The 16,779-nt window shown below is 53.4% G+C and overlaps 1 protein-coding gene across 8 annotated transcripts in view; it reads left to right on the forward strand.

Moving 5' to 3' along the window:
- Positions 1 to 16,779, forward strand: part of Zmiz1 (zinc finger MIZ-type containing 1) — a 226,944-nt gene that overhangs the window by 155,388 nt on the left and 54,777 nt on the right. Inside the window, exon 1 of one of the 8 annotated variants that reach the window (XM_070020706.1) lies at positions 6,506 to 6,586. The exons of 6 other annotated variants lie outside the window; for them this stretch is intronic. The gene's annotated coding sequence lies outside the window, so the exon portion shown is untranslated. Of the gene's footprint in view, positions 1 to 6,505; positions 6,587 to 7,301; positions 7,393 to 16,779 lie in introns of those variants that run through there. One more of the 8 variants, XM_070020705.1, reaches the window with a different exon arrangement.

Below are 16,779 nucleotides of genomic sequence, written 5' to 3' on the forward strand. Positions count from 1 at the left end.
ATGCAATAAAACTCTAGGATTGCTGAGGCCCTGACATTCGAGCTGCTTTCCCATCCCCTCCCTTCAAAGGCAACTCTAGAAATCAATAGGAAGAGATTCATTAGAGGCTGGGGTGGCGTGCACCCACCACCTCCGCATCCCCTTTGCTAAGAGGCCTAAGCTTCCTGTCTGACCTGGCTGCTTGCTTCCTTGGAGAAGAGTTCACGTTCTTTAGGCAGCTGGACCCAGGCAGGTGGGCAGGGTGGTCAGACCACACAGACCTCAGGGAGGGTTCACTCAATTGGCTGGCCCTCATTTCATTCATAAAATATTTGTGGGGCATGTTTTAGATACTGTCAATATAACATACACCAAAGTCCCATTTTGATGTCAAATGTGCATATGTCTGTCTGTCCATACTTGAACTTAGGAAATTATGCTCTTGTTTGGCTTATTTTTTTTCCTCAAAGCTAATGTTCTACTACGTGAGCAACACCTTTTTGCTGGTTAATTGAAGATAAGGGCCTCACATACTTTTCTACCCAGGGCTAGTTTTGAACCTCAATTCTCAGGTCTCAGCCTCCTGAGTAACTAGGATGACAGGCTTAAAAGCTCTAGGAAGTGGAACCGTGGCTCAAGTCATAGGGTATTAGACATCAGCCAGCTCACAGTCCCAGAGATGAGATCCCAAGCAAGGCCAAGGTGTTGGCCAGGTCAGGTGTCTGCATAGGCTCTAGGGAAATAACTGAACTTTCCAAGCTGCTTGCAGGTTCTTGACCAGGGCTGCATAATTGTCCCATCTTTACCCTGCATATTTGTGTGTCACCTGTGTCCAAATGTCCCTTTCTTATAGACACAATCATGTAGGCTAAGAGCCTATGCTGATGACCTCATCTAAGTCTGATCATTAGCTAGGAATTGAACATTTTGGGGGTGCACAAGCACAAATACACACACACACACACACACACACACACACACACACACACCACACAAGTGGCTTCTCAGCCTATCTCTCTGTTATCTCCTTGGGTCTTATTCAGGACTTGCTATTGAGTAGTCTCAGCCTTGTTTTGCCAAAGGGGAGGGGGAGGCCCAGAAAGTCTACTTGACTTGTCCAGAGCTGCCAGCCAACCAGTGCTTGTTTCTCAGATGACATCCTCCAAATCCAGTGTACCTTGGTCTCCTGATGTTAGCCATGCATTAGGATTGCTTCCTCTCTGCAGCCTGGGGCGGGGGGGTACACCTAACCTTGTCTGCCGGCCCCGCACATCTCACTGAGGTGTCCTGTGGTATGTAATCTGGGCCCAGCCTACCTCCCAGCTGAGCAGCTGGGGTGGCAGCTCCCTAAGAATGAAGCCACTGGAAAGACTGTTTTGTGTCTGGCATATGGGTCCCCTTCTCAACCGCTGCTTCATCCCAGCAGATGTTCCTGGATCTCTATTCACCTTGATATTGTAGGGCTTCTTGGACGTCCTGAGTGGAGTTGTGAGGTAGAAGGGCTAGTGTTGTTTTCAAAATAAAATGATTAGAGGATTTGGGCCAGAAGCCAAATGCAGCATTCTGAGAGGGTGGCCTGAGTCTGGAATAAGGGACTTTGCTGGGAATAAATCCAGGAAGAGGGGTGGGGTAGAGTGATGTCTCCTTCCCACCCCTGCCCTCTCCTTTGTGATACAAAGTAGTCTGGCACTATTAGCTCACTAGCTAGCTATTTAGGCTGAGATCCAGCTCCAAAAGAGAAGTCTGGGAGACTACATGCAAAATAACCTGCAAAAAGCCTGGCTAGAGGCATGGCTCAAGTGGTAGACCACCAGCCATGAGCAAGGAAGTCAAAAGAGTGAGTTTAAGGCACTCAGTTCAAGTCCTGCTCAATACCCCTCCAAAAAAAAGGAAGAAAGATTGTATGCAGACAGACTATAAAAGAGCTGGCAGGGAGTTCTCATCACTGAGAATCGGGGGACTGGTTATCAGTGCAGGCTTTAGAGACAGACTACAAAGTAGTTTCAACCCATCTTTTAAGAGTTGTCTGAACCAGGAACCTGTGGCTCACACTTGTAATCCTAACTACTCAGGAGGCTGAAATCTGAGGAATGCAGTTCAAAGCCAGGCTGGGCACAAAAATCTGTGAGACTCTTTATCTCCATTTAACTACCAGAAAACTGGAAGTGGCACTGTTACAAAAAAGCTAGCCTTGAGCAAAAAAGCTGAGGGACAGAGCCCAAGCCCTGAGTTCAAGCCCCATGACTGACACCCTCCCCCCACCAAAATTATCTAACCTCTGTATGGTGAATAATCATTTGACCCAACCAGAGAGAGTTGCTGGTAAGAATGCTATGTGTTAATGTTTAGGAAATGTCTGAATGTTCTCTAGCAACCAGCAAGCACTCAATGAGTTCTATGTTAGTACCAGGACAGAAGCCAGGGTCCAGCATACAGGCAGGGTTCCGGGGCCTGAGGTGAATACATTATGTAGAAGCTGAACCTCACCAGTATCTTCCATCTTCAAGACTGTGAAAGAGGTTGATCTGGGAGGAAGAGGAGGAGGAGAGAGGGCACAGTGCCATCAGAAGCTGTGGGCTTCATAAGGAAGCAGAAGCCCCAGGAGAGGTCTCTGGAGACAGAACCTCCCGCCCAAGTTGACTTGTGCCCAATGCTGTTGTTTGGCTGTTATTCAGGTGACCTAGTTGAATAAGCACTTGCTGCTCTGTGGCTGCTTCCTCATTTGTAAGAGTTCATGTGTTCCACGTACACACACACATGCACACACACACACACACACACTCACACACACACTCACACACACACTCTCTCTCCCTGTGCTTTCTTCCTTGCAAAGACAGATGGCCCAGCAGCTCCTAGGGCCTGGGCTCATGCCAGTCATTCTCACGTGGACACTCGCCTGAGGCCTCTCTGTTGACCTCCTCGTCCGAGTGCTTGAGCTCGCTGGGTTACATCTCAGAATCATCTGGATGCCTGTTCAAACGCGCTGAATCAGCAAACTGCTCCTGAGGAAGAGAGCTCAGCAACCAGCTCAGGGCCCTGTGCCCACGAGGGCATTGTTCTGTCTCTCTCTGCGTCACAGTGAGCTTGGCTTTCCGATGGCAGTCCTTTCTTCTTTCCTTCCTTCCTTCCTCCCTAACCCTACACAGGAGGTGACCCAGCCTTAGAGACACTTTTGACCCCTGGTGGACCTACATTCCAGGTAGATGACTTAGCTCCTTTTCTCCTCACCGGCCTGGCATGGGACAGGATCCAGGGAGCCTATGCTCCTATCTCTAACTAGGGGACCCCTGGGGGCAGGGAGGCCCTGTCCTCCCCCTTCCCTCCCCCACCAAGTCTGCCCATAGTGGTCTCCCCTCCCCCTCCCCCTGCCCCCATGGCGGGTCCTGCAGAGGTGGGTTCTGCATGACCAGTCTCCCCTAGACAGAGGCAGAGCGAGAGAGCTGCTACCCAGCCTTCGTGTCTGCAACCCAGTGATTTATTGGCAACTCTTCCTCAGCACAGTCCATGGCAGGAGGAGTTCAAACACCCGCAGGAAAAGCCACCCGCTATTGATCCCACGTCTGGCCTCCTGCGTGCTGGCAGGCATTGATCAAGGAGTCGCAGCACGGGGCTGCAGTTCGCCCTTTCTTCTTCCTTTCTTCTCTCTCCCAAGTCACACCCCCCCTAAGGCTGCCCCCCCAGGCTGTGCCCCCCCCACCCCTGCTGAGGTCACTCTGGGAGAGCCTGAGAGTGGAAATGCCTGAGTGCCTTTGTCTGCAGCCTTTTGCTATACAGATCCTTATCAAGGCCAGCTGAGGTAGAGTACTGGCTCTGGGCTCCAGGCTTTTGAACAAATCTTTGAAAGTTAGGAGGGAAAAGGAGTTGGAACTTGGAGCCAGTAGGGAGAAACCCTTCTGAAACCAGAACTGACAGTGTTGCTGTAGACTTGGGGTGTGCAGTACCACTGTGAGCTTGTTAACCAAGTGGGACCTAGGGGCTTGAAGAGCCCTGGAGAGGGCTTTGAAATTAGCATGTGAAAAGGGCCAGATTGGACTGGAGGCCTTCTGGGTTGAGGGTGGGTTGAGTGAATGGATACTTGAAAACAATGTTTTCCTAATTATATAAACCTACTAGTAGAGGGAATTTACTTTGTGGGGGAAGGGGCTTACCTGGAAAAGGGCTTAAAATGTGGCTTCTTAATTCTCTTTTTGGACCTCACCCTGGGGCTCATTCCTAGACAGTTCACCTGGAACTGTGTCAGGCAGGGAAACCGGAAGGGTGGACTGTCTTAAAGTTTCCCCTGAGCTGTATATCTCTAGGTTGTGATCTCTCCTAATTCTGGCTCAATTTATAGGAGTGATCTTTCTGAATTCATTGTGTGTGGCTCAGCTCCCACTACCTACATTTACATGCTATATCAAGAACACACCTAAAAGTTCCCTTCAGTGGCTCAGAAGGCTCCAAGGATCAGATTAACATTGTAAACTGTCATTGCTCTGAAGTTCTGGGAAGGGCAGGTGGGGGCAGGGTGGTTATTTGAAAGCTTTGCTGTTTGGATTCTAGATAATCAAGGCTGGAGCCCTCACTTTGGGTTAAAACCAGATTAATAGTAGAGAGCAGGTTTTAGGAATATCCATTGCTGTATTCTGAAATGTGGGCCAACACATTGAACCTATTTGGCTGAGTTTGGGGGGGAAATCAGTGGACTAGGGAGTCTACAGCCCACCCATGGGCTCTTGGGGTCCCCAGATCTTTGTGGGGCATTGGTTTGTGAAGGGCCAGGTCCTCAATGAATGTCTGTCAGAAAATGCTCTCCCGGGGAAGCCATTTTATAGCCCATGAGGTTGACAGTGAGCTGGGCCTGGAATGTGTGTCCAGTAGGGGGGAAGTTTTTCTCCTGGCTGCCCCCGGGTTGGCCCTGCAAGAAGAAGATGCTAATTAATCTCACTCACTGGAGCTGCTTCTTGTCCAAAAAGGCATCAAGTTATGAAGTACGAATTAATCCATTTTACCAGCTCCTCCAAGGGAAAGCCCATGACAACTGCATTTCCAAATGCCAGCTCTAAAGTGATATTTCAAGTGGCGGTGGGTGGGATTAGAGCCTGCTAACGATTTATGTCAAACAAGGAGCGAGTGTGTCGGTTTCTCCGTTAGTGATCTGTCTCAGGCACTTCCTGGGCAGGCAGCAGGACAGACAGGGTTTAGGGGTAATTCAGACAGCACCTCAGATTGAATGAAATGAGGGATACAAGGGAGAAGCACTCTAAAAGGCAAGCAGTTGGTGTGCCCTGTGAGAGGGCAGCAGCGAAGGGTAACCCAAAACATATTTAAAACTACTGGCAACCAGGCAGGAGGTGGAGATCTGAGGATCATAGTCCAAAGCCTGCCCAGGTCAAAAAGTCCACGAGACGCTTACTCCAATTAGCCACCAAGAAGCCGGAAGTGGAGTCGTGACTCAAGTGGTAGCGGGCCAGCCTTGAGGGAATAAAGCTAAGAGACACCACTCAGGTCCTGAGTTCAAGCCTCAGTACTGGAGCGCGCACACACGAACTACTAGCTGTGTCTAGGGGTGTTGGGGGGTGAGCAATGAGGTGGCACCTATTTACTTAATCGTTTGGGGGCTCTTAGGTCCAAATTCAAACAACTTTCAGTGGCAAGTTGGTAGGAGTGGGGTAGAGAATTATAAAATGCTGTCGGAGGGAAGTGCGCAGCGTCCTCCCAAGTGGGCGGGAACAAGGCCTTTGGGCTGGGCAGCGAGTGGCTTCCCCGAGGGGGTCGGCGGGGCAGAGGGACGGGAAAGGGCAATCTGAGCTCAAAGCCAGGAGCCCTTGCGACAGAACAGGCTGGAAGGAAGAAGCCGAGGCCACCACAGGATGCAAAGTCAGGAAGGCAGCAGCTCCCAGAACGGGGCGGGGCCGTGCGCCGCAGCCGCCCCCGGCTTCCCTCCAGCCGGAGGCTCTGGGGCACAGGAACTCCCCGAGGTCGGGGAGCCAAGGCGTACGTGCGCGCGTTCACCCGGCCCTGGGCCCCGCGATCGGGGAATCCCAGGGGCCCCTATGCCAGAGAAGTAAGATGCCAGGCTGCCGATCTGCTCCACCCCCTAAACGGTTCCGAAAACCCTTTAAACCCGGGCTTCATCTGGATGTCTCCAGCCTGCCCCGCCCCTCCCTCCCCTCCCCCGCCCTGGCCTCCAGCAGTCCACCCCAGCGCCCAGGCCCGGCGTCCTCCACCCCCGCCCCGCCTCGGACTCCTCTCATTAGCTTGACCTCTTGGGAGGGTTCCGGGGGGGGGGGCTACGTGGGGAGGGGAGGGGGAGAGTGACACTCGAAGTCATCCACTTCCAGAGCCTTCCCGGCGGCCCCCTCGGGCGACAGCACTTCGGGAGCCCTACTCGCACAAGTGTTGCTTCCAATTAATTGCCTGGGCGGGGGAGGAAAAAGGGGCCTGGTCGCCGCCCCCGCCCGGAGGCTGGAGCGCCACTGGTCGGGTCGTGCGCTCTCCCGGCGGCGGCGTGCACCGGCACCACCCCTGCGTGCAAGTTTGAAATGTGAGCTGCCTCCGATTCGGACTCGCTCGCACTCGTTCGCCGCGGAGTGGCTCTGGGTTTGGCGGTCTGCGCGCGCGAGTGAGTGCGGGCGGCGGGTTTGGGGGGCGGAGGTGGAGGCGGTGTGTGTGTGCGGGGGGTGCGGATGGCGAGGCTCGCGGGGCCGAGAGGGCGCGCGCGCGAGCAGCCGGGGCTCCCTGGAGACGCCGAGGCAGGTCTGCTCGCCTTTCATCCTCCTCCCGCGCTCCTCCCCTTCCCCCCCCCCGTTCTGCCGCGGCGCGCGGGGCTTCCCGGGAGCCCCCAGCCCCACGCGGGCGCACGGAGGGTGGGTGATCACGCCCTCCGGGGCCCGGAGCGCGAGCCGTGGGAAGTTCTGCCGAGGCTCCCCAGTGCACCCCCGCCCTCCGTGTCCTCCCCCCCCCCGCGCACCCCCCGGCCCATCCCCGTCTCTGGGGGGGTTGTCGCTTGCGCCCGGGCGCGCGGCTGGCTGCCTCCTTGGCGGCGGCGGCCCCATTAGCGGAGCCTCTGCCTGTGATTGGCTTCGCCCGGGAAGCTGGAGACGGGCGATGAATAATTGATGTGTGCGGTGCGGTAGCCGGACGGCGGCGGCGGTGGCGGGCAGCAGCGAGCAGGAGCGCGGGAGCCGGAGCGCCCTCGGAGCGGGCAGCGCGGAGCGAGCGGGCTCCGGAGCCGCCCGGGCCCCCCGCGCTGCCGCCGCCGCCGCCCGGGCGCGGAGCGGGGATGCAGGCGGCGCCCGCTGCCTGCGCGCAGCCTTTGTTCGGCGCCGACTGAACCCTGCCCGGAGTCGCTCGCTGTTCCCGCGGCGGGCCGGGCCCCAGCCCCCGGGGGCGCCAGGGCGGGTTCGAGGACCGGGCAACTACTTCTAGGTAAGTGGCGGGCTTGGAGGGGTCGGCACCTGGGCGCCCGTGGGCCCGGCCCGGGCTCCCTCCGGGGCGCAGGGGGGAGAGTGTGCGAGCCTGTGTGTGACAGAGGAGGGCCGGTGCATTGTGGGTACGCCGTGTGCTGCTGCATGGTGTCAGCCCGAGGCTTGGCCGGGAGAGTGGCACCGGCGTGTACCGGGCCCATTTTGTGCGCCCATAGAGGGGGTATCTGCGTTCCCCCAAAACCAATGCGCAGGGTGCCCCCCACGCCTCTTCCCTGGCGGTGAAGTATTGCCTCCCCAGCAGACATTTTAGGAGACTCTGTCCCCTGTTGGCTCCTATTGCAAAATAAGAATCCGCTAGGAAGCCTTCGGTGAAGGCATTGGTTGAGGGTCCTAACTTCAAGCTGCTCTTTTGTCCGAAGGCAGCCCCAGATGCTTGAAGGCACCCAGAGACTCCCCCGGGGGCACTGGTGAAGCCACCACTGCGGCAGGGCGCCCTTCCCAGAGGTGGTGGGTGCTGATCAGACTTCTGACAAGTGTTTGCTAAGAAGCCAGCTGGAGGAAGAGAGAGGTGGATCTGCACCAGAGCGCAGGAAGGGGCCTTGCAGTTGGTTCCTGGCATAGGCAGTTCAGATCTTGTACAAGACCTCAGAGAGAGGTTTCTCAGAACACTGCCATGGACTTAAGAGGCAGCTACTGGAGGTCCCTAGCATGTGACTTTGGTGTTGAGGCCCTGGATTCCTGGGTCCACTTGGAAACAGTCTGTGGGGAGAGTAGGAAAGACAAGGAGATGCAGGTGCCCTGCTTTTAACCACAGGCTGAACTACCATTGGGTCTGGGCACAGCTGGTGCCTCTTCCAACTGGAAGGTTTTGTTAGCTGGCAAGGAGTTGATCCCGGCCAGTGTTTCTCAACAGCCCATCTTTGAGAATGGGCCACAAACTGGGCCAAGGAGTTGGAAGGAGCAACGCCTTGTCACCCAGAAATCAGTGTTGATCTAAAATGGTGTGTCAGAACTCTTGGGTTCTGGGATCCTTGGCCTAAAGCTCATCTCCCATGTTCTGTGGAGTCACCCACTAGTGGGTGGAGTGAGGTGTGGTGAGTCTTGGGGTCCATATGGCTCCTACCTAGTAAGCCTGTTCCCCTTTTTTTTTTTATGTCTCAGGCAGTGACTACCCTGTAACTGGTTGGATTCGAGTCCCTTCTGAGCTATTTTTACCCTGAACTTCCTTAGTGAGAAACCACCAAACGGCAATGCTTTTGGTGAGAATCTGGGTCTTTACCGGAAGCAGCAGCCTGCACAGAGTTTGAGACTTGCTTCTTAGGGCTGTCGCTTTCCCTACACTGCCTCCTTTGAATGTCTTGGCTCTGAGTTCCATCAGCTTTTTGCACTCCAGGACTTGGGAGCTCCCTATCATGTGGGAAATCTGATGTGCCTGAGCCTTGTAGGGAATGGAGGAGACCAGGTGTAGCTCCTGGAGGAGCAAGGCCTAGGCCTAGCATGAACTTTCTGGAAGGCAAGGGCCACATGTCACTCAACTGCTCTATTTAGTGTCAGCCGTGGGGGCTTGCAAGTACAGAAAGGTACCCAGCTTGTGTTACCTTGTTCATCTGGGGAGCTGGCAGAAGGGTTGAAAGACCACTTCTGGATTTACTTCAGCATGAATTGAGTACCCACTAAGCAAGTACCCAGCCATGCCTAGTCCTTGGAAACTTTCTTATTCTTTTTTGTTGTTGTTGTTCCCGTGCTGGGGTTTGAACTCAGGGCTTGGGTTTTTTTTTTGTTCAAGGTCTAGTGCTTTGCTTGAGCCACAATCCCACTTCCAGCTTTTTGGTGATTAATTGGAGATAAAAGTCTTAAAGACTTTCCTGCCCCTGCTAGCTTTGAACTGAAATCCTCAGATCTCAGCCTCCTGAGTAGCTAGAATTAAAGACTGAGCCACTATTGGCTCAGTCTCTAGACTGAGGTCAGTTAGTCAGTCTGAGATGTGCTCTCAGGAATCTTTACAGAGTCCCCCTAGGAGCTTTTTTTGGTGCCCTTTGCTAGGTCAGACCTAAAGAATGAGGGGATAGTGGAGTTCTAGGTCAAAATATGATTGCACTTGCCACACATGGCTACTTTTAAGTTTAAATTGGCTCACAATAAAAGTTCAGCTTGTTATTGACATTAGCCACACCTCAAACTCTCACTAGCCACAAGAACCTAGACACCACCTTATTGGGCAGCTCAGATTATGGGACAAGTTCCATAAGGGCAGAAAGTTCTAGCAGATAGTGTTGGCCTAGAGGGATGGAAACAGGACAGCTGTAAGATGAAGATGATAGAAGGGCAGATAGAGACCTTCCCTCTTCTTTGTACTCTGTTTCTATTATGGTGGCCTCCACATGAGAGAAGCATACACCAGCCGCCTGCTCCCAGTTCGCACCGGAGAAAAAGTGGGCCTCGGTTTTGCTTGAGGTCAAGAGAGCAAGCAAGAGAGAGTGGTAGGAGCCCCAAATCTTTGCAACCTCAGCCAGCTCTGTGCCATGCTGCAGAGGTCAGGCAGGGGGCACAGGTGGGCAGCCATCCCTGGAGCAGCCTCAGACCTCTCTGAGGACTGCCCTGGTGCCAGCAGGCATCAGGCTCTATGAAGTCATCCATCGATCCAGGCCTGAGGTCTTTGGGAACAGACAGTTCTAAAAGGAGCCGGAGAGGTACTGTGTGGGCACAGGAGGTGTTTACCTTGATGGATACAGCCTCTGTCCCTCGGGAGAGCCTGGCTTCTTCACAGACAAGGGAGTCGTGAGTTGGCCTATGGCCCAGTTGCTTTGTGTCACCCCGGAGAGAGGGGTGCTGAGCTCAATGAGAGAAGAAGGGCTCCTTGGGCAAGTGATACAAAATGCCCCTTGCTCTCACCCTGCCCGGGCCTATGGCCCCTCATGCTGTAGCACGCATGCTGGGCAGTGTTTGCCCTAGCACTCCCCCAGAAACATCAGCTGCCAGAGGAAAGTCTCCCAGGGCCTGCCAAGCAGCAGCTGCCTCCCCAAGGAGGCCTGCTGAGGGAAAAACAAGGTCTCCACTCAAGAAACACATCTAGCTTGGCAGGGAGCACCTGAGAAGCACCCACAGACAGGGAAGGCTAGCAAGCCCACTTCCCAGGACGTAAGTGCCTCAACAGAGCAGGCCCAGGATGAAACGTGGTCTGCTGCAGGACCTGTTTCTGACTGTGAGCCGTTTAGGATTTAGCCAGGCCCCCTGCTTCTTTGCTTTCTTGCTCCATTCTGGTAAAGTTCTTATACCCAAGACTTTGTCCCTCCGTCCTGAGGCAGCAAGCTTCCCTTCAGTGCAGCCTCCAGCTTCTGTGGCTCTGGGCTGGCTACTGGGGCAGCTTTCTGTCCAGGACTCCAGCACACTAGAAAGAGGGTCTTCAAGGCCCATCCAGGGGATTATCTACACCTTAGGTTTCTGGTCCTCAACCAAGAAAACAAGGGGCTGACAGGACCCCTCTGCCCACATACACCCATCCTAGAGCCAGGGGAAGCCACCTGGAGTACCCACAGCGTCCCCATTCCTAGTCTCCGGGTCTGCAGGTCTTCCGAAGGGATTCACAGAGCCAGGCTCTGCCCTCTAATCTGAGGACTCTGGGCGGGGCTGTCTACTGCTGTCCTCAGGCCAGGCAGGCTCAGGAAGTGGAGGCCCTTTTCCTGTTTCAGTAGCCCCAGTTGTGGCCCCAACAGTTGCTTGGAACCAACAACTCTGGGGACTTCTCTGAGGCCTCTTCTGAGGTTCCGGGTCGCTGTGGGGTTCTCCCACTGCCCCTGCCCCCATGAGGGGAGGCTGGGCCTTATGAATGACCAGCCCAGGGCAGTATGGGTAATGCATGTGTGTTTGGTGAGTGAAGAAGGAGGTGTTTAGGCAGGACTCTTTCTCCCCCCTCACTTCCCCTTTCACTGAAGCTGAGGTTTGGAGGTTTGGAATTCTGGACTGGGGCCCTCTGCCTTTGGCTTGGCTGTGTAGAGCCCCCCACTGACTAATGATCCTATTCAGGCCTAGCCCTCCAGTGGTAGTGTATATGGTTTGTTGCCAAATTAGGATGTAACCTCTGGCACATCATCCCCTGGGAGGAGCATGTTCTCATGTCTGCTAAAGACTGCTTTTTTTTGTCTCATCTCTATCTCTAACAAAGACTTTAACCTGTGGACAGGAGTTGGGGCTGAAGGAGGAAATAGGAAGATGCAGTCATAGTCTTGTCTACCCCCGAGGCCCTGTACAGGGAAGGGGGAAGTGGTAGTTTTGGAGTTGGACCTACTTGCAACTCTTCCTTGAAATGGGTAGCAGTTGGGTCTGGGGTCAGTAGAGGAGTGAATGTCAGATAGGAGGGTGGGTAGTAGCTGAACCAGGAGAGGTATGATGCTTGGGGAAAGGAAGGAGTATGCAGATTAATTGAGACCTCTGTTAAGACTGCTACTCAGAACATAGATTTTATCCTCTAGGGGAAATGGGGGAGCCATTGGAGGGTTTGTTGTTGTTGGTAGTTTGGTTTAGTTTGGTGTGAGCCCTGGGTACTGTCCCTTGAACATGTTTTGCTCAAGGCTGACACCCTACCATTTGAGCCGCAGATCCACTTCTGGCTTTATATATATTTATAGTAAGTTGGAGAGTAGAGTCTTAGGGACTTTCTTCCCAGGCTGGCTTTGAACCATGGTCCTCAGATCTCAGCCTCCTGAATAGGTAGGATTACTGGCGTGAGTGGCCAGTGCCCTACCATTCAAGGTCCTCCAGTGACTGTGGCCCTGGAGCCATCAACGCCCCTGGGACTCCTAAGGCTTTTTTGGAAGCAGGGCCACTGAGAGTATGGCTGAAAGTGGGGTTGTCCCAGCTGTGCTGACACAGTGGAAAGCCTCCTCTGGTCTCAGAGTTCCTGTTTTGCAGTTGCGTGGTGGGGGTGGAGGGGCAAGGGCAACCAGCTCTGCCTTCCAAGAGCTCCAGGAACTTGTTGGAACTGGTCCAGACCTCCCTAGGCAGCCCTCTGCCTCTCCTAGAAAAGAAAAAAAAAAAATCGAGTAGGTCCTGTTTATGGACCCAGAGCCCCTGGGGCAGGAAAGTTAACAGCTAGACCTGGGGCAATTTAAATTGTTGTGGGTTTTTCCCTAGGGCTGGGACTGGAACTTGAGGGGAGAATTCTCTGACCGGCCTCCAGGCCTTCAGATCTCACTTGCTGCTGTCACTGTCAGTAGTCCCTGTCCCCTGGGCTGGTTCCTGAGGTGTCTGATGATTTATGGGACCCTCTCTCCCTAGAGTTTCTAAATGTGATTGAGGGGTTTAACCATCTACACTTGGCAGGAAAGACTGAGAAAAACGGGGGAAGGGACATGTGTCCAAGCGGAAGCAAGTAGCAGTCCTAGGATCCTTATTTTGCTATTTATTCAATTAATTTCATTTTCAGTATTAGGGCTTGAATATAGGGCCTAGTACACATGAGCTCAACCACTTGAACTACTACACCACCTAGCCCTTTGGGCTGTTTTTTTCTTTTTTTCTTTTTGGTGTTCTGGGGCTTAAACTCAAGGCCTGGGCACTGTCCCTGAGCTTTTTTTGCTCAAGGCTGGTGTTCTCCCACTTGAGCCACAGTTCTGCTTCTGGTTTTTTGCTGGTTAATTGGGAGTTAAAATCTCATGGACTTTTCTGCTCTGGCTACCTTCAAACCTCAATCCTCATATCTTAGGCTGAGTAGGTAGTATTACACATATGATCCTTTAGAGCCCAGATTTGTATTTCGGTTTGGAGATAGGGTCTCATTAACTTTGCCCAGGCTGTACTCAAAACTTTTTTTCCCCTGAGGTAGGAGGAGCTCAGGACCTGGGTGCTGTCCTTGAGCCACAGCACCACATCCGGCTTTTTCTGAGTAGTTTATTGGAGTTAAGAGTCTCACAGATTTTTGTGCCTGGGCTGGTTTTGAACCATGGATCCTCAGATCCCAGGCTCTTGAGTAGCTAGGGTTATGGCATGAGTCATAGATGCCCAGCTTTTTTGTTGTTGTTGTTGTTGTTGTTTCTAATTGACAGTAAGTACGTATTCACAGGATAGAGTGTAACCGTTCAGTGAGTGCATGGCTACACTGTATAATAATGAGATTAGAGGGAATAGCCCTTCCCATCCCTCTCAGTTCTGCTGTGTGCAGGCCAAATACACACACAGCACTACTTCCCAAGAAGCTTCTTGTCCCTGGTACCTTGACACTGTCCCACATTAGTATGTTTTATGAGATCTCTTGCTCTCTTTTGGTGTTAAGTGCTACATTGCAAGTCTAGGGAAATAATGTCTTGATAAATGATTGGCCCAGAGCACTGGGAGATGTAGGCAAAGGTGGTCTCCCAGGAAGGCAATGAGAAGCCCAGCTTCTTGACCCAGCTATGGGTTCCACATCCTGACTTTCCAGGGGTCCCCCTTTTTAAAGTACTGGGCTTAGTACTGTGGCTATGTAAGTGTATCCTGGTTAAAATGAAATAGCATTATGGTTTCAGTCCCTTGGTCACAGTAGCCATGTGTCAAGCAAGTTCTCTGGGGCCTGTGTGCATAGTGTGAGTGACACTAGAGCAACAAGTTGTCTTGGACAGAACTCTTGCCCTAGAACCTCTTCCCTCCCCACCCCCAGGGCCCTTGAAGCCCCATCCATAGTTGGTTCTGTGGGAGGCAGGATCAGTAGGGGGTCTGAGCCTCAGAGCCACACAGGGCCTTACCACTTCAATGTCAACATCTATGGCTACTCCTACCCCCAGTACCTCATGCACAGTACCCCATGGGACCTCTCTACACCAACCCCCCAGGCCCCTGAAAATGGGGCCACCCAGAGTCCTCCCAAGGCAGAAATGGAGAGTAATTATGAAACCCACATCTGTTGTTTCCTGGGTGACTTTGAGTAAGTCACTTAACTTCTCTAAGCCTATTTCCTAATCAATAGAAACCCCTGCCAAGCTGGGTTGTCATGGGGGGGGGAGCACTTCATTTAGAGCGTGGCACTTAGTAAGTGACAGCTTGCATTGCCCTCCCATACCTGAGGATTGAGTTCCCTCTTGACTCATTTCACCCATAATCCCTCTGTGCCTAAGTTCCTCCATCTCTAAGATGTTCCTGCCTATCTCTTTTCTCTTTGTATTATGACCAGAGACTTTGCTTTGCCCTGTTGCAAGTCTGTCTCTACTCTTGAATGACTTGTGTAACAAGACAAGAAATGGCAAAGGAGAGAGGGACAAAAGGGTGCTTTTCCATTTTGTCCCTGCTGGTGGGTTGGCTCCCCGTCTGGGGGGTCCTAGCGTGTGTCCTAGCTCTGGAAAAAGTGCTCATGTGCAGGAGCAGACTCCTGTGCTCTATCTTGAGCTCTTAAGAAGCTGCATACCTTCCCCCTTTGAGGTCCAGTGGTGATTTGCCAGGGTCTGAGTGCTCCCAGATTTCCCGGCAGAGGCTTTAGGAACTCAGCCATATTGAAGTAACTCATAGGAACCCCCACATGCCTAAAGTGAGTAAGGACTGGCCCCAAAGGGCACGGGGAGAGGCCATCACTGAAAGGAAGGGGGGCATCCCAGCGGCATACCCCAGACTTTGGCACCCACCTGGTGCCTAGAACAGACTGCATAGGGAGAGGGGTAGAGGTAGCCTGGCATGGGAGTGTATGTGGGGTGATTCCCAGGAATTTGTCACCATGGAGAGAGGTGACAGATAAGGGCTGGGCACGTTGGAGGAGGCTTTGGTCTAGTGGGTTCAGGTGGTGAGTTCTAAGTGGGAGGGCTGGCTAGCAGGGGCTAGGGGCTCTGAGACCCCCCCAGAGCCGTCCAGAGCCTCACCTCCTCCTCCTCCTCCTCTCCACACTCGAGCCTCTGGAAGCCTCACTCATCTCAGCTGCAATGAGAAAATAGCGCTCAACTCAGGACTGTAAGTGGATGACAGAGCTCACTCCAGCCAAGGCCTTGTGTACCAGGCCAGGACCTGGTCAGGCCTTGGCAACCACAGCTTTCCTTGCTGCTCTGTCATCCATCTCCCTGGGGGCAAGCCATCCCCTGGCCTCCCTCTTGGGCCTCTTCATCACCCATGGCAGCCCCAGTCCCCTGCAGCTCCCTCCCTTGTGTTCTCCCCGATGCCTTCGTTCCAGCCCGGCCCTGAACTGGAGGAATACACAGAAGACCCATCTTCCCACGAACCCCACAGCCCCCTCCTGCCCCTTGGAACTCCAGAGCTCAGTGTCTGCTGAGAGCAGGCTGTGGCTTCTCTGAGGACAAGCGGGTGGAAGCCCTGGGTGTGTCTGCTTTTTATTTACCAGTGTGGTTTCCCAAAGCCCCTGGGATACCCAGGCTAGAGGAGGAAAATCATTGCCCTGGTTTCATGGCAGCAGCATCTAAGACAGCAACCCCACCCACCCTGCTGGTACAGGGCTGCCCTAACCATGGAGTTCTCTAGTGACTTCTGCAAGGCAGCCAGGGTCAGGGGAGCCTCCCAGAGGCCACTTGAGGACACAGAAGGAGCAAAGGCCCAGGAGTTGCTTTCCTGGAGCACAGGCTCTGGCTCCTTCGTGGTCCTGCTGACATCCAAAGACCCAATAATTGATATGGAGGAAATACCACCTCTGCAGGACCTTCGTGTGTGTGTGTGTGTGTGTGTGTGTGTGTGTGTGTGTGTGTGTGTGTGTGTGTGTGTGTGTGTGTGTGTGTGTGTGTGTGTGTGTGTGTGTGTGTGTACACGTGTACATACCCAATACTGGAGCTTGAACTCAGGGCCTGGACACTCTTAACTTTTACAAACTCAAGGCAGGTGCCACAGCTCTACTTCTTGCTTTTTGGTGGTAAATTTCAGGTAAGAGTCTCCCAGCTTTTTCTACCCAGGCTGGTCTCCTCACCCCTAACCCCCAGAACCCACAATCCAAGGTTCTTGAGATGCTGATGTGCTGCAGACTTGCTCACATCTCAGGGACTGCGTACTGGTGAAGAGAAGTGGGAGATGTGGGGGCATTGCCAATGTCACCTGGGTTTCGTATCTGCGTGTCTATATCCATGTGCCAGGATGTCTCCCCTGTATAAATGTGTGAATCACTGAAGAGGAGCAAATGGAGTTCGTCTACACTCGTCTGTGATATGATGGGTAAATGTTAGTCATTTTCATCCTGGTGGATCCCGAGGGCCCAGAATTGCCCTTTCCACTGAGTGGCAAACCCCACATTCAGTCCTACCAGAGAGCAGGCCTGCAGCTCTGCCAGCCTGACCTCCAGCCCGGAGATTGCTACTAGCATTCATTCACCCAGTTGACCTTGAGATTGTCATCAGACAGTACGATCAACTCCCTCTCATGTAATGTACAAACCCTCTGGATGTAGCAGGCCTGTTGCTACAACCAGAGTTACCATGTCACCTGTTCAGAGTGTACC

The sequence above is a fragment of the Dipodomys merriami genome, unplaced genomic scaffold (assembly GCF_024711535.1).
Source record: "Dipodomys merriami isolate MVZ:Mamm:240054 unplaced genomic scaffold, mDipMer1.0.p SCAF_14, whole genome shotgun sequence".
NCBI lineage: Eukaryota > Metazoa > Chordata > Mammalia > Rodentia > Heteromyidae > Dipodomys > Dipodomys merriami.